Here is a 13704-nt window from a genome sequence, read left to right as displayed (position 1 = left end):
TTTGTAAGTTATGTTATGTCTGTTGAGTGTGAGGTGCTACAGATGTTTCCTGGTAACTGATTAACACATTGTTGCTGACAAATTCTTTACGTTTTTATTAGTGGAAACTAGCTGAGTCACTAAGTTTGAAACTATCTAGTAGTTCCTAAGAATTTAGGAAAGATATACACACAATCAAAGTAATGGATTTATGAATAGCTGGTGCAAACTAATCCTCCTGGTCCTCATTGGATTAAGTCATTGTCTTATCGTGAATGTGGTAGAGTTCACTTGTGGTTGAGCCTTTTAATCGAGCCCATTCCATCATGGGAACTGTCATTACAAGACCATCAAGATCATAATTCCCACCCTTTTTCATGCTGCCCTATGATTACAAAACTATAGAAAGCTACTCCATACAATAAGCTGGGAAATGGATGCCGCAAAGAATTAGCTTCCTCTCAATGCAGAAAGAACAGACAGTGTTTCTGTCTGTGAGCAACAAGAGCATTGTCAATTCCCATAGAGAATGCTCAAAAAACTCAGTTTCGATCCTTTGATTTCTCTTTTTTCAATACCCTTTAAGCTCTGAGATTGCCTTTGAATTTGTGGCTTTTGATCTTAATGAGTAAAACCACCTAATAATTACTCGAGACATATTTACCGCAGCATTCCCAGCTACCCTCTTTTTTACCACATGAATGTTTGTTGAAACACCCCACATTATTACATGAGGTTTTTCCCATAATGTGAACGGCACATTTGGAGGAAAAACACACACACAACGCACGAGAAGACAAAATCAAAAAGAACATGTAGAGGTGAAGGGACTTGAATTCTGACACTCTGTCTCTCTGTGGGGTCTCTGTGGCTGCAAAAATACCACAAAAACGCTACCCCCAAAAAATTTAATTATCACTCCTATAATCCAGTTTAACATCTGAAGTTTGGATTCACAAGAAGTGGAGTTGACTTTGTGTTTGAAGGCATGTGGGCTGCTGTTTTCTTGTGTTTCTGGAGCTTATTTTCAAGTAAAAGAATCAGCAACAGTATTATAATTCCAAAGCAAAAACGTAATAACCAATAAAACGAATAAACATCTGTATGTACATAACAACCTAACATAACCACAATGTATTCTCACAAATGTTGCATGTGTTGCTGAACAAGGTAAGCCAGTATGTTTATTTCTGTCCTACATTGAAGCAATAGAGAACTTTTCTCGCTTCGGTCCCCCTACAGGTTGGAAGCGGAATTGTCCATTACATTACATTATGCAAGTTTGCCAGATCGGTAGCAGATCTGTAGTTCGAATGAACTGGACAATGTAATGTAATGGACAATTCCGCTTCCAACCTGTAGGGGGACCGAAGCGTGAAAAGTTCTCTAGTGTTGCTTTAAGCTATAATGCAGAGAAAAGCATGAGCAAAGACAGGTGAAGTAATGTTTATGAATGGATGGTATTTATTCTCCCCAATGTTAATTAACACAAATTGAATCATCAAAAGCTATGGTCAAATGTGGAAGTTAAGCTTTGACAAAAACTGAGGGAAGTAGGCTATACAGTAAAAAGGGAGCGTGTTTTTTCGGCGCTGCTATAAGTTCAATGTGGATTAAACTGGAGGCTCATAAAGACCTATGATTTACAGAAAGGACTCTCTTCTAATGATGAAGTCTGATCTCTCGCAGTAAAATGTATTTACTCTCTTTAGATGAGTCAGCAGCAAAACTGAGTCTTGCTTTTTAGCTTTTTTGTGCTATTATTAGGGGTTTTGTTTGCACAATGAACGCAGACTAGAATGACAGGCTGAAGCAAAAAAGCAAAGCCAAGCATTTTCTGACAACTTCATCGTTCCTCAAAAAAAGAAGAAGACGAAAAAACAGAGACATGGGCCGGCTGTGTGTATTTACATATATACTGCATTGACCACAATGAATAAAACACCAGCAAACCAGGCTCTCCTGGGTCAGTTCAAATGAAATAGAGAGTTTACACTTTCAGTAGTAGGCCATACATAAACATTGTTTCTCTAAATAAGAATATGTGCCAGGGGATCAGCATCATTACATCTGTTTTCTTTTTACTCTTCTATTCTTTATTATGTAAAACTACGCCTCAGAAAACATGCGAGCTCTGCACTAATCCTCTCACTTTCCACCTGGTGAATTTGACCCAAATTCACATTTCCCCTATGCGGCCAGGGGACTGTTTTTTATTGAAGCCACGTGTAACGGAGACCACTGACCCGACTATGTACTTTGGCTCATGAGAGGAAGAGAAGAGAACTGATATTTAGGACATTAATACTTCCAAACTTAGAGATTATGTGTTTGTTCTTAGACATACTTTTCTCAAGCAAAATATGTCCTAGGGCAGAATTTGCACCAATGAGGTAGCTCTTTTATTACAATGCTGAAAAGTAACAATCTAAAAATAGGCATATTGGGGAAGAATGAAAGCTCCTACTCACAGTATAATATCATGTTCAAAAGAAAGCTGCATGGGGTGGAACTTTAGAAACCTGAGGAAAATGTTACCATAAACCTGCTTCCATCTGGGCAGATCATTTTCCTTCCAGTACATTGATTGTTGAGAAATGACAACAGAAACTTCACATGATATTTAGAGGTAAAATGACAGAGCTCAGACAGCAATAAACATTGCATGTCACATTGGCAGAAAGGCATCAGTGCAGAGACATGCTCACAATGAGGACACAGCTGGTAGTACAGCACAGGTAGACATTACTCCTTTCATGAACCATTAGTAAGCTGTGTTACTTTGGCTTATCACAGGTGTAATGGTTTCTAATGATAGCCTCAATGAGGTGACTGAATAAATCAGAACATTATGAAATACAGTACATTCATTTCTTAATGTTCTTTTGTTACAGTTATTCCAAGACAGAAAATATGTAGCCTGCAGCTGGCATATCCGGAGCAGTCAACAAATCACGACTAAATAATTGGGAATCTGCCATGCTTAAACACACTGTTGTCCAGTTTGTCATTGAGATTATATCATATTTGTTCACAAATGGCAATTTAATGCTAATGTTTTGCAGCTTCCAGTGAAATCCTAATGGGCTTTCAGCTTTGAAGTGTAATGTCATCGACAAACCCAAATCATTTCCAGCATGTTTTTTTGGGGTGCCAAGTCAGTTACAATTCTGGTCTCCATTCACAACCGTAATATCAGGATTCAATTTACCCCTTTTCCATTGTAAGCAACAGAGCGCAAACATGGTGTGCTTTAAAAATGAAGGCAGAGTCAGTGCAACAAAATTCCTATTTGCATCATGAATGATTTCTTCAGTTAAATACAAGCATCTGTGGAAACTGTTGCAATATATTGCGCATAAATATATCCATAATGGTATTCTTCCATTAAATAAGAAACACACTGACCAAAAATATAGAACCATAGTGTGAAAAAAAAATCTATATTCTTTAAATATTCCTTTGAAGACTTGTAATGTGCCTGAAGGACAAGATATATATTTCTTTTATCTCCTAATTATCCTTACAATATTAAAATAGGACATTATGCAGTTTATAGAAATGTCTGATCCACCAAGCCATTTTAAAGAATAAATATTAGAAACTCAACATCTTCCAGCTCAAATTCAATAGCTATGAAGTAGGTTGTTTAGGATGTTTAAGTACATATGTATTACCTTACATAAAAGCATCACATGTGAAACACAACCTGAATTTGGAACATGTTATATTTCAACACATTTGGACCCTAATATTACAAAATTAAATTTCTTTACAGTAAATTGCCATGCCATGCTTTTCATGGATTTTCATGTTTCAGCCCATTTACTACAAAAGCTGTACACTGTATATCAAAGCTAACCAATTTATAAAACACGCTACTGTATTTTAGAAATTGTAATGTATTCATTCAACCATTCCTGGCAGCCATTGGTTTCTATTCATATATATTCATATAGAAGTCAGTAAACAAACTCCTGAAGCTTTCTTTAGTTGTGCAACGCATCAGTCAACATTAAGACAGCAGAACCATTTTTCTTTACATCACATTATTGGTGAGCGGATTGATTTAAAAGTTTGCACTGCATTACCTCACAAAAATAATAACATTGGCAAAAATGAATACAGATTTGTTGTTGACTGTGATGGATTATTGCTCAAGCTAGGCTCAAGAGTTTGATACCATTCACCACGTACAGAAATGAATGGAAATCAATGGCTGCCTGAAACATTAGGAGAAATACAAACATGCATTGGAAAAATGTATAAATAGTTTACCTGATTTGAACTTTAGGAAGTAAAACTTGCAAACACATATGGTCCTTTACGTTTCCACATGTGAAACAAGTAACCATGTTTATACATAAATATACTGCAAAATGGGGGTATAATCATGAAAATGATATTCATAAATGCATTTTATCTGTGACGTGAAAAATACACTTTGATTTGATACATAAATATTAATTGGTGAGAGTTTTTAATGTATAGAAAGCTGCGTGTGTCCAAAAAGCTTTAGTGATTTCAATTCACAAGTGTTTTTTGTTTACATCCTTTCTAAGGGACTGTAAATTAAATGTATTTAAATATATCCATAAGATTTCAGTGGTGCATTGTGAAATTTCGTGGTCTAAATCCTGTTTCAGATGCTTTTCCATGTCAACAAGAATAACGTTTTAAGCGAGGCACTGAGCATTGAAATGTCTTTCCATTAACATATGGATGAACACTGAATGTTTGAACACAACATGTTTCAGCATCTGCTCCCTGATTAAATATCACTATATTCTAGAAGTTTAGCTGCATGTTTGTATGAATATGACTATTGGATTTATTTTGTGCAAGGTAAAGGTTGAGGGTTAAGCCTTGTGATTGTATTGCCGTTTTCCTTCAGCCAGTACTATTTACACTGTACATCTCACATACTTGGTTGCTGGTTATATTATACATGCCATAGTACTCTTTCTACACATCACACTTACATTACTGACATACCGTAGCTGGATTCATTTGTTTCATATACTTTGTATGTTGGTTATTGTTTATACTGTAACCTATATCAAAGTTACATCCCTTCTCACTGTCTCTCATTGGTTGATTCTGGTTGACATTTTCATTATCAACTAATCTTTAGTTTTTTTGTTTTTTACCAATTGAGGCATCATTTTATCTAGGAAGAGAAAAATACTTTGCACATCTATTACATGAGACAGGTGCGTGGGACGAGTAGGTCAAAAGTTGCAAAGAAACTTCTGCACACTGTCTAACTTGCAAAGATAAATTTAATGGCAACATTTTGGTACTAGACCTTCATTATGAAGGTTGTTAGTGCTTGTTAGTTGCAGCCCTATAATTTGGCATTTGCCTGATGAAGGTCTATGACCTTAACGTTGCCATTAAAGACCAAAAGCCCAATTTAACACCTTGAAATTGCTTGATTTGTCTGTTCAACACTCCAAAACCCAAAGATATTCTGTTTAATGTTAAATTAAGACAAATAAAAGCTGCAAATCCTTACAAGTAATAAGCTGGAACAACAGAATGTTTGACTTTTAAACAAAAACTTTTTTGTTTGGCATTCTACTTTATCTGTGGACTCATCCAATTAAAAAAAGTCTTTTTTTAAGCCTCATTATATCAGTGTTTTTATCATCATTATCAGTAACATGTTTTTTGGTAGGGTAATGAATGGCCTTGCACCTTTTTTGTTGCCTTCCTGATTAAACTTGGGGCATCCTGATTAAAATACTGTGCAACATGGGTTGGAGAAAACACAGCAGAACGTGTTGTGCTTATGCATGAAATCTGACCACACGAGATAACTGGGTTTAATTTTAGCTTTAATACGGTCTGTCATAATTAGCATTAGGATCCATTCCGTGCCTTGCCAGTAATCCGCTTCAGGTTTTGTGTGCCGCCCTCGACAGCCAGCTGCTGCAGAGCAGGGGACCGCTGCGCCGTTTCTCCTCGCCTTGTTTGCCTCCAGTCCGGCTGTAGCTCCGACTGTCTGCACGGCGTGTGGATGAGTCGCAGAGGTAACAACCGGCAGCGCACCGAAAGCTAGACTGAAGAAGTCATATTAGCCTATATCTCTTCGGGCTGTATGTGAACCAGGCCGCTGGAGACCTGCAGACAGACTTGACGTGCTCGGAGTTTGATTTTGTAGCGAGACTGGGGTGCATCTCGTCTCCTTCAAGTGCTCTTTTTTTTAAGCAGTCTATCCGTAGCGCTCCCGTCCGAAGGAGCCTTGGTGCACGCACAAGAGGGAGTTGGGGGGGGAGGTAACGATCATTACTTTTGGACAGACTTCTCGCCATGGAGCTGTTCGTCCGGTCCCGGGCGTTTTGGCTTGAAGAGGAACAGATACCTGCCACAGGAAAGCCCACCATCTGTCCACTGTGAAGAAAGTGGAGCATGCAGCCGAGCCCCAGCCGTCTTTGTGCGACCCGCTGCTTAGTTTCTGGGGGCCTCTTCTGAAAAAGGGAGAGGAAGGGGGCTCCTGTTGTTGATCTGAAATTTAGCCTACACTTCATACCGGGATCCATATTTTGGCACGGCGTACCACAGTAAGTAGCCTTTAAAAGCGGATGTTTTGAGTCTTTCAAGGGAGATGCTGGGTTATGCCTCTGCTGAATCAATACCATGTATTTACACTCAGGATATCATAAGGCAAATGTCAGAAAACGGGCCCGCGGGCTCCTCCAGCAGTTCAAAACTGTTGTTATGAGATCAATACATAGCATATAAAGAGCATAGTATACGATGTTATTCTGTAGCGTCTGGAGCCTCAAGACTTTTGATTAACATGAAGTAGCATGGCTATTAGGGTAATTCCATGTGGATTCAAGTATATCGCTATTTAATTTAAATTAAAATCCCACTGAAGGATGTATTCTTTTGTACGTGATAAACATTTGTGAAATGCTTATATTATCATATGTTCAAGGTGTTTTCAGGTTGGATTGGATTTTTTTTTAAATGTAAATTGGATTATTTTGTATGTAAGATGAACACTCTGACAAGGAAAGTCCTGGATATGGATAAAAAGGAAAACCCTGGATATGGATAAAAAGCAAAGCCAAATGGGAGTGGATTTATAAAATAATCAGCGTGATAAAATGGTGAAAAAAAGTAGAGCTCACACAAACATCTCCACCCAGTTTCAGGACACCAGGAGCTAAGTAGTTGGATGTCAGTTACTGTCTCCATTTACTTCTCCATTTTGCGGCTATAAAATAAGATCATTTCACAGAGCATGTATAATTCACAGAATTGAGCCAGCCATGTGTGATGATGACACACACACACACACACACACACACACACACACACACACACACACACACACACACACACACAGTTTTTACAGGCGAAAGGGACCATATCTCAGTCTCACGTTAAGCTTTTAGAGATAGGGCCGCATAGACTTCAGCTAGAAACCCCAGGAGATCATGACTGTGGCGGACTAAAATATCAAGGTTAAATAACATTTACACACAATCCATACTGTCAATGCCATATCTGGACAGTGGTGCAACCTTATATAAGCCATACTGACAAGTTAGGAAACTGAGCGCTTCCCCCCTGCATTTACTTATATAACAGCTTTCATGCAGGGAAGTATAGATGATGACTCTGTCCAAATCCAGTTGTTTTTGGACATCAAAGCAAACCAAAAGCATTTTTCTGTTCAGTTTTGATCTAAGAAAACGGCAACATTATATAAGACATATGCACAGTGTGAGACATTTCCTCGCCACCACACAAATCCGAGCATTTTCAGACCGTGGCAGGGAAGTTTTTCTGTCATGCCAGCCATTTTGGAGGACTAGATAAAAAAGTCTCCTTAGCTGGGATGATGTTGAATGTGGCTACTTGATAATGAAACGCCTGTCAGTGAGTCCTGAAGATGAAAAGGTCCCCCTGCCAATGGGCCATAATGGGATGTTTTACTGGTGAATGTAGATGTTGCACTTTGAAAAAAATCCTCCTCTGCATTTCATCTAAGTCTATTTCTTGAAGCAAATGCTGGGACAGTGGGTTTTAGGAATTCAAATAGAAGAGGGGGACAAATGTTCTCCCTCCCTCCTCCTCCTCCTTCTTCTCTCCACCCTCTCTACCTTCACTCCATCTCTCACCCGCCCCACACTTGCTGGTTTGGTCCATTTGTCTGTGTTGTCTTGGGAGGAAGTGCCATCTCATCTCACATTGCGCAAATGGTTTCAATGCATGCTAGTGTGAATTCTAGCGGGTTTTTCTAGCTGCCAATTTCCATATCAAAGTGTCTGCATTTCAATAGGGAGAACTTGAGCTACCAGCCCCCTTCCTCTAAGCAGTTTTGTTCTGATAGTGTTGCTGGTGGTGGTGGTGGTGGAGGCTTCTGACAGGATTGCTGGACACTGCAGTTGTTTGTGTGTGTGCGAGAGTGTGTGTGTGTGCGTGCGTGTGTGTGTTGTGTATGTGTGTGTGAGAAGCAAGTGTTTGTGTTGGAAGCAGATTTAGTGTGGATTGGTAGAATTTCTTGGCCAAAAAACACCAGAAGCCATGTATTTAGCGGAAATGTTAGACGCCGTTCAGGGACGTGGTTATGTTAAGACGATTTTGTCCTGTTAAAACATTTTCCCCAGTATTCCTAAGCAAGAGCATACAACATTAAAACAAAGAAAGGTCTGTATTGTGTTATCTCCAAGAATGAGAACCCACCGCGTCCATCGCGGGAGAATAAGCATAAATAACTTGATGAAAATCTGTTTACATGTTTTGACTGGTATTTTAAGCGCAGCAAATGCTCCAAAATAAATCATTCTTCAGGTGTAAAATAAATGACTTAATTCCACATTCAGTGAGTGTAGATGTAAAGACAGAGAGCATTCAAGCTTTGTGAGCGACTCTGAGTACCTAGCAGTGTCTGATTGTTTTTCTGTCGCAGAGATAATATTTATTCCCCATTCTGTGCAGCTGTTGTTTGTCAGTGAAAGAATGCGGCAGACACTGCTTATTTTTGATGGATTTTTTTGTTGTCTTGTGATACATGGCATAATATTGTCTGCAATTTTAGACAGGTTTAGTAGAAGAAAATAGTCATTTTGAGTGAGCACAAAGATAAACGAAGAATAAAAAGTGCTTTCTTGCTTTGTGTGTGCCCTTACTTTAGAAGTAGGATCCGCATAGGTTAATAGTGAAAGAAAGTGCAGCTTGTGACATGTTACATTACACAAAGACAGGGAATGTAAATGCCATTGGGAGTGCAGTAGGGGTCGGTGGTCCCTTCATGGTCCTGCTCCTGGGTAATAACATCAGCCAACTGCTCCCCACCCTGCTAAAGAAGAGAGCTTGCTCCTTCCTTTGTTCGGACAAAATAACATCACAAAACTTAAAAAAGAGCCAAGAAAACCCAGAGAGCAGGAAGGGGGAGAAAAAAAAAAGGACTTCACCTGCCATCTTCACTCACGGCGGGCGGGTTTGACAGCTGTCTTGTTCAGTTCCTCTGACATGCTCACCCTAAAAAGTTGGACAAATAAATGGACAGAGACAAGAAGTGATGAATAATGGTAGATGAGACATGATGATTGCAATGGTGTTAGAGGAGAAATAGTGCATTTTCTGATGAATTGTGTAGGCCTAATTCTTTTTCCTGACTTTGCAACAGTCTTCTTCTCCTTCTGACAAAGTCAAGACAATAGGCCTCCCTCTGCATTGTGTATGTGTAGGAGGATATGGCAGGAGCAATAGCAAGTGTGATAAGTATGTTGAGTCGAGAAAAGGTGAGTGGAAACCACGCTGTGTTGTGTTGGGCTAAGCCTCGTTGTTCAAATTATTAAAAAGCTGCTGAAGAGGAGATGTACATGCATTCTGCTCTGTCAAGGCTGCTATCGGTGCTGACATTGGCATCAGTCCTCCTACTAAGAGGAATTTCTTCCTGGGTGAGCGCAAAATGGTCTAGAAGGTAGTAGTCTGATTCCGGAGGGGCTGACACCAAACATGACATTTACATGCTGTGAAGAGGCTCCAACCTCCCAAAAAAAAATCTTTTAAATAACATCGAAGCTGTTCACATTTTGGCCTGATAGCCAGAGAAAGAAGAACAATACACAAGAGGAGTGAAAAAGAAGCAAAGGGCATTTTGTTTATTTAACATAGTGCTTCGGGGTGAGTTTCTCATTTAACTGCAAAAAAACGCCGTAGCTATTTTGTGTTTTGTCAGAAATAAAGAGACAGATGACTAGAACGAATGATTATGCGTTTGGGTAGTTAACGCGATGGGTGGATATATGTTCTCGCTTCTTTTAGCTGAGAAAATACATCTGTGTGGGGGGGGGGGAAATCTCTCCCGTACTACCACCTCCTGTGTTTAAAATGACAGTTAACTTTCCCCCACTGGTTTAAAATGGATGTTTAATGATCAACAGAGGTTTGGAGCTTAGGTCTAGCAGTCACGCTGGCTCTCATTGCAGAGCCTCTGCTTAGAAAGCTACCCCCTCTGTGTGGTTAAAGGACGCTCCTGCTCAAAAGGAGGCTGATTCTTGAGTGATGGATCATCAGAGGTCTCTTTGGGATGTGTGTTAACCCTTTGGTGTGTGCAGATCTCTCCCAGTTGGGAGCCGTTGGCAATGTGTGATGGATGTGTCCCGGGTCTTTAGGCTCCATATATCAGAAGATTAGCACTGACCTGTGAGTTGTCTGGGCCGCCCTCGGAGCTTCTTCTCCAACGTTGGCTGACATTAGCATATGAGGACACTGCTCTGTCTCAGGGGGATACAAAGATAGTGTGCTTTATTTGGTTCTGTCATAGTATAGGTCACAGGAAGTGTGCAGATTAAAGGCTGAGGGCTTTGTGTTGGTATTAGGTGTATCTGACAGGTCATCTGTCTTCAACTGAGGAAATGCTTCTCTCTTCTTCAAATTCCTAAATAGTATCATATAATTCTCCAGAAATTGAGGTTCAGGCCATCAAATGCAAATTATTCTGCTGATGTGGTGTAACATTGTTATTTCTCATTTTGTATTGAAAAGAAAGAAATTGTGTAATGTAACAGGTATACATCCAAATTCATGTTTTGTTTTCCAAATCCGGAGGGCCTCCGCTAAAATATTTCTATTAAATGGCTACACATGAACAGCTTAGGTACATTTGCTTCCTGAGGAACCAGTTATACGCTGTATTGAAAGGCTAAATTGAATATATTTTAAGTTTTATGGCAGATTCTCTGAAATGATCATAAAATCCTTCCACATTTAGTGCTCTCATGCACTGTCCACATACATATCCGTCACATTTGTTTAGTTGTGTCTTGTGTCTTGTATATACTGTAAGTAATACTTTTAATGACAATTTTCAGAGAGCATATTGAAAAAAGAGGCACAGGATCACCTGTAGTCTGCCACGTCTAATGGCTATTTGATGCCTGCTTGGTGTCACTTGGTGTCTTGCGATGAAGCCAATGTGTTTTCAAGGTGAACATATATTGTCAAAGCCCTTGAACGTTCCCTGGGCCTTGATTGGCAGGCATCACAGAAGATGAGAAGCATTGGGAGTCACACAGCAAAAAGAATCTATTACCTAGGATGGCAAGGCGTGCTTTCACAATGTGTCAGTGCAGTCAGCCATCTTGCTTTCTCTCTGTGGAATAGTCCCTCCTCGGCGCAGCAAGGGGACAGCTTTCAAGTTTAATTTTGGTGGCTGCCATAAGTAATTTTATTGATGTTTTATACTTCATACTATGATTAATTATCATGTGAATCCAAAAACATTTAAGTGTACATCAGCAGCGGTGTGTAATCCGTTTAAGATTGCTGGCAGTCAACATAAAAAAGGGCTTAATATTTCCACCTAAATGGCATCCTGGCAAAAAAAAGAAAAGCAATATATAGAACCTGGTATAGTTGTTCTGCTTTGCTCCATTTCGAGAGAGAGAGAGAGAGAGAGAGAGAGAGAGAGAGAGAGAGAGAGAGAGAGAGAGAGAGAGAGAGAGAGAGAGAGAGAGAGAGAGAGAGAGAGAGAGAGAGTGCAGGCTCTGTGAGTTGCAGTGAGAGAGGCAAGCTTGTTGTTGATCAGCCAAGCAAATCAGATCTTGATATTTGAAGAGTGGAGTTGTGATTGCTAATCACTCCACTGCTGAGTTTTAATTAGGAGACCTATACGCATTATGTTGTTTCTCAGCAGAGCATAGTCAAGTATCAGATGTACTTAAGAGAACAAATAATTTGTTTTCTTCCAAGTCAGGCCTAGAAAAACAAGCACAGGTTTCTTTTGTACTATAGATAAATTAGTTATTTGTTGTATGTTATTTTGTAAATAATTAATAATATTGCAGCATAATAGTGTTTAATGTGAGCTTGTGTACTTAAATAATAACCTTAAATCATATCATGACCTTAAGGAATACAAAAAAGGACTGATTTTGAGCACCACTGCCATTCATGGATGTTTTTTTCATGTCCAAAGAAAGCCTGAATCTAATCTTAGGCTACTTTCTTTGAGATGGTACTATAGATTGGACTGAGCTTATTGTCAATGGGTAGGTTTCTGTCCTGTGCTCTTAAGACCTTTGTTAGGACATTTTAATTACAGCAGAGGTGGATGTAATTGATCTAGGCTTAGAGGGATTTCACTGTCAATGAGAATGAGCCTGGGCGTTAATATAGCTGAGCAAATGCTTCCACCTCTGTGCTGCACTCACACAGGGCCGGTCGAGGCGAGAGGAGATGTGCCTTCTTGTTTACTTTCCCTTAATTCAGCGAGGCATCTGTCTTTTATGTGTAATGGTTAAATCAGCCTCACAGGGCCGGCTGACACGTCTTACCTCTGTCTCCACTTCAACATATCTGTTGCCGACATTGTCGCCACCTGAAGTGTCCCCTTACGGAGCACTTTCTTCATGCTTCCGTGTTGTCACCCACCATGTTTAAATTTTTATATTGCTGTTAGATAATGCTTCCCGATGAGGGTGAATTATTGATGGCCTTGTTCGTATGAGTGGGACAGGGCAGGCTTTTAACTCTCTGAGCTGCTGGTTCCCTTAACCGGTAACTAAGGGACACCGCACAAACACCCAAAGGAATGATGTACTGGAGGAGGAAAAAAAACGGAGGCGGGGGGCTGAAAATAAAATAAAAGAAGCATGCATCCTTTACACTACTGTTGGGCTAAGCCACACAGCACAAGGGAATCTTGGCAGCAGAGAAAGGCATTGCATCTACTGAAGCATTTTCTCAGCTTTTGAAGCATCGGATATGGTATGGTGGCTGTGTGTTGGTTGCTTATATTTGTTGCTTTATACGGGGGTACGCTCATCACTCTGGCTCTGCTTTTTTATTTTGTTCAGACAAATGTTTCAAGTGATGTGAAACTGTCAGGTGATTTTTGGCGGGTTTGAGTGGACAAATAAACTTTGTAGCCACTAAAACTGAAATGATAGTGAGTTTTGTATCACTGTAAACTGATATCTTTGAGGTCTGGACTGTTGTCACATTGGGCTCTGGGAGCTTGTGACATACATTCTTCTCTGTTTTCTGACATTTTATACAGTAACGGATTCATCAATTAACCGTAGAAAGATCAACAGATTAATTGATAATGAAAATACAGTAATTAGGGATGCACTGATTCATCGGCCGAACATCGGTATCAGCCGATATTCACCTCGTTGACTGCCATCGTCAGCAAATAAGATGACATTCACCAATTTTTTTAATCTGTCATTTTGTGTCTTTTTGCGGTTGGAC

The 13704-nt window shown here is 39.7% G+C and overlaps 1 protein-coding gene across 4 annotated transcripts in view; it reads left to right on the top strand.

The window, feature by feature from the left end:
- The first annotated feature begins 5932 nt into the window (after positions 1-5932).
- Positions 5933-13704, top strand: part of adgrl2b.1 (adhesion G protein-coupled receptor L2b, tandem duplicate 1) — an 85740-nt gene continuing 77968 nt past the window's right edge. For all 4 annotated transcript variants that reach the window (XM_028592651.1, XM_028592648.1, XM_028592652.1 and 1 more), the window contains exon 1: positions 5933-6545. The gene's annotated coding sequence lies outside the window, so the exon portion shown is untranslated. The remainder of the gene's footprint in view (positions 6546-13704) is intronic.

Source organism: Perca flavescens, chromosome 12, assembly GCF_004354835.1.
Source record: "Perca flavescens isolate YP-PL-M2 chromosome 12, PFLA_1.0, whole genome shotgun sequence".
Classification (NCBI taxonomy): domain Eukaryota; kingdom Metazoa; phylum Chordata; class Actinopteri; order Perciformes; family Percidae; genus Perca; species Perca flavescens.
Note: the sequence above shows the minus strand (reverse complement) of the source record. Positions and strands in the feature narration are given on the sequence as shown.